This window comes from Scyliorhinus torazame, chromosome 8 (assembly GCF_047496885.1).
Source record: "Scyliorhinus torazame isolate Kashiwa2021f chromosome 8, sScyTor2.1, whole genome shotgun sequence".
NCBI lineage: Eukaryota > Metazoa > Chordata > Chondrichthyes > Carcharhiniformes > Scyliorhinidae > Scyliorhinus > Scyliorhinus torazame.
This window is the reverse complement of record NC_092714.1, coordinates 39325137-39331682: the sequence shown is the minus strand read 5'-3', so window position 1 is coordinate 39331682 and position 6546 is coordinate 39325137.

The window sequence follows — 6546 nt, the reverse complement described above, 5'->3', positions numbered from 1 at the left end:
CTGCATTTCCACAGGCAAATTGCAGACAGCTCAGGAAATCCGTGTGCTGGCTCAAGTTCACAGTTAGTTGCCTCTTTGACTATTTTAATAAACTGCATGGGAATCCCCCACTCATCTGTGGGAGGGATTATGCCAGGTTTCCAACCAGATGTCACCTTTTAATCACCCTGTTTTTATATTTTATAATCTTCATTGTCACAAGTAGGCTTAACACTACAATGAAGTCACTGTGAAAAGCCTATAGTCGCCACACTCCGCGCCTGTTCGGGTACACAGAGGGAGAATTCAGAATGTCCAAATCACCTGCAAATGAACTTGCCTCCCCCTCGGTATTTAGAACTCTGCCCAAGACTGTCAGAAAGATCAGTGCAGGATATTGAGTACAGGATGACTGATAATCTGCAGTAATATTTACTGCTCATAAGAAAGCACTTACATACTGTAGCCATCTGGGATGGCCACGTCCCGATTACAAAATGGACACTTGCAAAGAATGCAGGGAAAATTGGACAATACTAAGAAACGAGCAGGTGCAAGGTCTGTCGGTTGATTAGAACCTTAGCCGCTCAGACAGGACAGAAACTGCTAAGCAATCTACATACTAATGAGCCATCTCCGGGGACAAAAGGGAAACATTTAGATAAACAATGTTAAGGCAAACACCCCGGCGCCAGAAAAGACTAAAACATAGCAGACCAACGGTCACCAGGACACGCCCAGCAATCAGGGAACCACCCCTCTATTGGAGGAAGATCGATACGGATGATTGGGAAAGACCCAATTAGTTGAGGCCAAGTTCAAGACCCGCCCAAAAGCGCGCGAAGCCCTTCTTATTATAAAAGATATTCCCGACTTCCGGGTGCGGCGATGACCAGCTAGGTCGCACGTTTCGGCAGCTCCCGGTGGAACGGACTTTTGGGCTCTTGATAGGAGCCCCAACGGCAATTTTAACGGCAAAAAACACTGTGCTGTAATCCAGACGGGAATCCCCCCTGGACACGGATGGAAAAAAGAGAGGAAAGTGGCCGGATTGCGGTGGATCCTCTAGAGCAGCGGCCAGGAAGGCAGGCACAAAGCAAGATGGCGTCGGAAGGAGGCAGTTTAATATGGGGCCCTGACCAATAAGAGTTCCTGCGGCGTTGCGTGGAAGAACTCAAAAAGGAGATGAAGAAGGAGCTGTTGGCCCCGATATTACAAGCGATTGAGGGGCTAAAGGAGGAGCAAAAGACCCAGGAACAGGAGCTTCAGGTCATGAAGGCAAAGGCTGCTGAGAATGAGGACGACATACAGGGCCTGGTGGTGAAAACGGAGATGCACGAGGCACAACACAAAAGGTGTGTGGAAAGGCTGGAGGTGCTGGAGAATACTGCGAGGAGGAAGAATTTAAGGATTCTTGGTCTTCCCGAAGGTGTAGAAGGGTCGGACGTCGGGGCATATGTGAGCACGATGCTGCACTCGTTAATGGGATCGGAGGCCCCGACGGGTCCGCTGGAGGTGGAGGGAGCCTATCGAGTTATGGCGCGAAGACCGAGGGCTGGAGAAATTCCTCGAGCCATAGTGGTAAGATTTCTCCGATATAAGGACAGAGAGATGGTCCTCAGATGGGCAAAGAAAACCCGGAGCAGTAGGTGGGAGAACGCGGTGATCCGCGTATATCAAGATTGGAGTGCGGAGGTGGCGAGAAGGAGGGCAAGCTTTAATCGGGCCAAGGCGGTGCTGCACAAACGGAAGATTAAATTTGGAATGCTGCAATCGGCAAGACTGTGGGTCACACGTCAAGGGAAACACCACTACTTCGAAACGGCAGATGAGGCGTGGACATTTATTGTCGAGGAGAAACTGGAGTGAGTGGGCCATAAAAAGAACGTTTGGGACAAAGTGGGGGGGTGAATATGTGGGATGAAGGGGGGGAAAAGAGGGAAGAGATGACTTCCCAAGTTGTTAATCTTGCGACCCTGTAACTTTTCTCTCTTCCCCATGTCGTGGGGGAGGGAGGATGAGGAGCTGAGGGCGCCGGCCATTGGGGGCGGGGCCAAAAGGGAAGCGCGGGCTTTGTTCCCGCGCTATGGTAATCACGGCGGGAACAGGGAAGCAGGGAGGAGGGGGCCTTGCACAGTGTGAGCCGAGGTCACGGGGGGAAGCCGAGGTCGGCCAGAGTTTGCTGACTTCTGGGAGCAACATGGGGGTGCAATTACGCTAGTTTGGGATCTAGCGGGGGGCGTTAACTGGGTTGCTGCTGCTGGGGAGAAGGGGGAGCTGGTATGGGGGGTGGTGGTCGGGGCGGGGGGGCGCCGCTTGGGGGAGATACGGCTATGTGGGAACCGGGTAAGGAGCTGGATTGAAAAAGGAGATGGCTAGTCGTCAAGGGGAGGGGGGGGGGGGAAAGAGCCCCCCAACCCGGTTGATCACGTGGAATGTGAGAGGGCTGAATGGGCCGATTAAGAGGGCACGGGTACTCGCACACCTAAAGAAACTTAAGGCAGATGTGGTTATGCTTCAGGAGACGCATCTGAAGCTGATAGACCAGGTCAGACTACGCAAAGGATGGGTGGGGCAGGTGTTTCATTCGGGGCTAGATGCAAAAAACAGGGGGGTGGCCATACTAGTGGGGAAGCGGGTAATGTTTGAGGCAAAGACTATAGTAGCGGATAGTGGGGGCAGATACGTGATGGTGAGTGGCAAATTGCAAGGGGAGGCGGTGGTATTAGTGAACGTGTATGCCCCGAACAGGGATGATGCCAACTTTATGAGGCGTATGTTAGGACGAATCCCGGACCTAGAAGTGGGGAAGTTGGTAATGGATGGAGATTTTAATACGGTGCTCGACCCAGGGCTGGACAGATCGAGGTCCAGGACCGGAAGGAGGCCGGCTGCAGCTAGGGTGCTTAAGGACTTTATGGAGCAGATGGGAGGAGTAGACCCCTGGAGATTTAGTAGACCTAGGAGTAAGGAGTATTCGTTTTTCTCCTCTGTCCACAAAGTTTATTCACGAATAGATTTTTTTGTTTTGGGAAGGGCACTGATCCCAAAGGTGACGGGGACGGAGTAAACGGCGATAGCCATTTCGGATCATGCTCCACATTGGGTGGACCTGGAGATAGGGGAAGAAAAACAACAGCGTCCACCCTGGAGAATGGACAGGGGATTATTGGCAGGTGAGGGTGTGTGCTTAAGGGTGAGGGGGTGTATTGAAAGGTACTTGGAACTCAATGATAATGGGGAGGTACAGGTGGGAGTGGTCTGGGAGGCGCTGAAGGCAGTGGTTAGAGGGGAGCTGATATCTATTAGGGCACATAAAGGAAAGCAGGAGGGTAGGGAAAGGGAGCGGTTGTTGAAAGAACTGCTGAGGGTGGACAGACAATATGCGGAGGCACCGGAGGAGGGACTGTACAGGGAAAGGCAAAGGCTACATGTAGAATTTGACTTGTTGATTACGGGAAATGCAGAGGCACAATGGAGGAAGGCACAGGGTGTACAGTACGAATACGGGGAGAAGGCGAGCAGGTTGCTGGCCCACCAACTGAGGAAAAGGGGAGCAGCGAGGGAGATAGGGGGGGTGAGAGATGAGGAGGGAGAGATGGAGCGGGGAGCGGAGAGAGTGAATGGAGTGTTCAAGGCATTTTATGAAAGATTATATGAAGCTCAGCCCCCGGATGGGAAGGAGAGAATGATGTGCTTTCTGGATCAGCTGGAATTTCCTAAGGTGGAGGAGCAGGAGAGGGTGGGACTGGGAGCACAGATTGAGACGGAGGAAGTGGTGAAAGGGATTGGGAGCATGCAGGCGGGGAAGGCCCCGGGACCAGACGGATTCTCAGTTAAATTCTATAGGAAATATATGGACTTGCTGGCCCCGCTACTGATGAGAACCTTTAATGAGGCGAGGGAAAGGGGGCAACTGCCCCCGACTATGTCAGAGGCAACGATAGCACTCCTCCTAAAGAAGGAAAAAGACCCGCTGCAATGCGGGTCCTACAGGCCCATTTCCCTCCTGAATGTGGATGCTAAGATTCTGGTCAAGGTAATGGCAATGAGGATAGAGGATTGTGTCCCGGGGGTGGTTCATGAGGACCAAACTGGGTTTGTGAAGGGGAGACAGCTGAATACAAATATACGGAGGCTGCTAGGGGTAATGATGATGCCCCCACCAGAGGGGGAAGCGGAGATAGTGGTGGCGATGGATGCCGAGAAAGCATTTGATAGAGTGGAGTGGGATTATTTGTGGGAGGTGCTGAGGAGATTTGGTTTTGGGGATGGGTATATCAGGTGGGTACAGTTGCTGTATAGGGCCCCGATGGCGAGCGTGGTCACGAATGGACGGGGGTCTGACTATTTTAGGCTCCATAGAGGGACGAGGCAGGGATGTCCTCTGTCCCCGTTATTGTTTGCACTGGCGATTGAACCCCTGGCCATAGCATTGAGGGGTTCCAGGAAGTGGAGGGGAGTACTCAGGGGGGGAGAAGAACACCGGGTATCTCTGTATGCGGATGATTTGTTGCTATATGTGGCGGACCCGGCGGAGGGGATGCCAGAGATAATGCGGATACTTGGGGAGTTTGGGGATTTTTCAGGGTATAAACTGAACATGGGGAAAAGTGAGATATTTGTGGTGCATCCAGGGGAGCAGAGCAGAGAGATAGAGGATTTACCGTTGAGGAAGGTAACAAGGGACTTCCGGTACTTGGGGATCCAGATAGCCAAGAATTGGGGTACATTACACAGGCTTAATTTAATGCGGTTGGTGGAACAGATGGAGGAGGACTTTAAGAGATGGGACATGGTGTCCCTGTCATTGGCAGGTAGGGTGCAGGCAGTTAAAATGGTGGTCCTCCCGAGATTCCTTTTTGTGTTTCAGTGCCTCCCGGTGGTGATCATGAAGGCTTTTTTCAAAAGAATCGAGAAGAGTATTATCAGATTTGTGTGGGCTTGGAAGACCCCGAGAGTGAGGAGGGTATTCTTGCAGCGTAGTAGGGGCAGGGGGGGCTGGCACTACCGAGCCTAAGTGAGTACTACTGGGCCGCCAATGTTTCAATGGTGTGTAAGTGGATGGGAGAAGGGGAGGGAGCGGCGTGGAAGAGATAGGAGAGGGCGTCCTGCAGGGGGACTAGCCTACAAGCAATGATGACGGCACCGTTGCCGTTCTCACCAAAGAAATACACCACAAGCCCGGTGGTGGTGGCTACCTTGAAAATTTGGGGGCAGTGGAGACGGCATCGGGGAAGGACGGGAGCTTTGGTGCGGTCCCCGATAAGAAACAATCATAGGTTCATTCCGGGGAGAATGGATGGGGGATTTGGAGCATGGCAAAGAGCCAGTACAACTGAGAGATCTGTTTGTAGATGGGACGTTTGTGAGTCTGGGAGCGCCGACGGAAAAATATGGGTTGCCCCAAGGGAATGCATTTCAGTACATGCAATTGAGGGCTTTTGCGAGGCAACAGGTGAGGGAATTCCCGCAGCTCCCGACGCAGGAGGTGCAGGATAGAGTGATCTCAGAGACATGGGTGGGGGATGGTAAGGTGTCGGACATATACAGGGAAATGAGGGACGAGGGGGAGATCATGGTAGATGAGCTGAAAGGGAAATGGGAAGAAGAACTGGGGGAGGAGATTGAGGAGGGGCTGTGGGCTGATGCCCTACGTAGGGTAAACTCATCGTCCCCGTGTGCCAGGCTAAGCCTGATACAATTTAAGATGTTACACAGGGCGCATATGACTGGAGCACGGCTCAGTAAATTTTTTGGGGAAGAGGATAGGTCTGCGAGATGCTCGAGAAGCCCAGCGAATCACACCCACATGTTCTGGTCATGCCCGGCACTACAAGGGTTCTGGGTGGGGGTGGCAAAGGTGCTTTCGAAGGTGGTGGGGGTCCGGGTCGAACCAAGCTGGGGGTTGGCTATATATGGGGTTGCAGAAGAGCCGGGAGTGCAGGAGGCGAGAGAGGCTGACGTGTTGGCCTTTGCGTCCCTAGTAGCCCGGCGCAGGATATTGTTAATGTGGAAGGAAGCCAAACCCCCGGGTGTGGAGACCTGGATAAACGACATGGCATGGCTCATAAAGTTAGAACGGATTAAGTTCATGTTAAGGGGTTCGGCTCAGGGGTTCACCAGGCGGTGGCAACCGTTCGTCGATTACCTCACAGAAAGATAGAGGGAATGGAAAAGAAGTAGACAACAGCAACAACCCAGGGGGGTGGGGGGAAGGGGGGGGTGGAATCGAACGGACTCTCAGATATGTTATTGTCTCTGTATAATATGTATAGGTATGTGTTATAGGTAATTGTATATTGGATTGTTGGATTGTATTTTTGGTGAGTATTTATTTTGGACACGGCAGTTGCCATTCAGTTTTGTTTTTGTTTTTGTTTATATATTATTTATTTATTTGTTTAAAACTGGCCACTGTTATTTATATTGCTTTATTGTTGTGTAAAAGAAACACTACGTACTGTTATGTTTGGCCAAAAATCTTGAATAAAATATTTTTTTTAAATTTAAAAAAAGATATTCCCCAAGGGAGAATCTTTCTCCTTTGGCTTTGGCTCTCAGCGA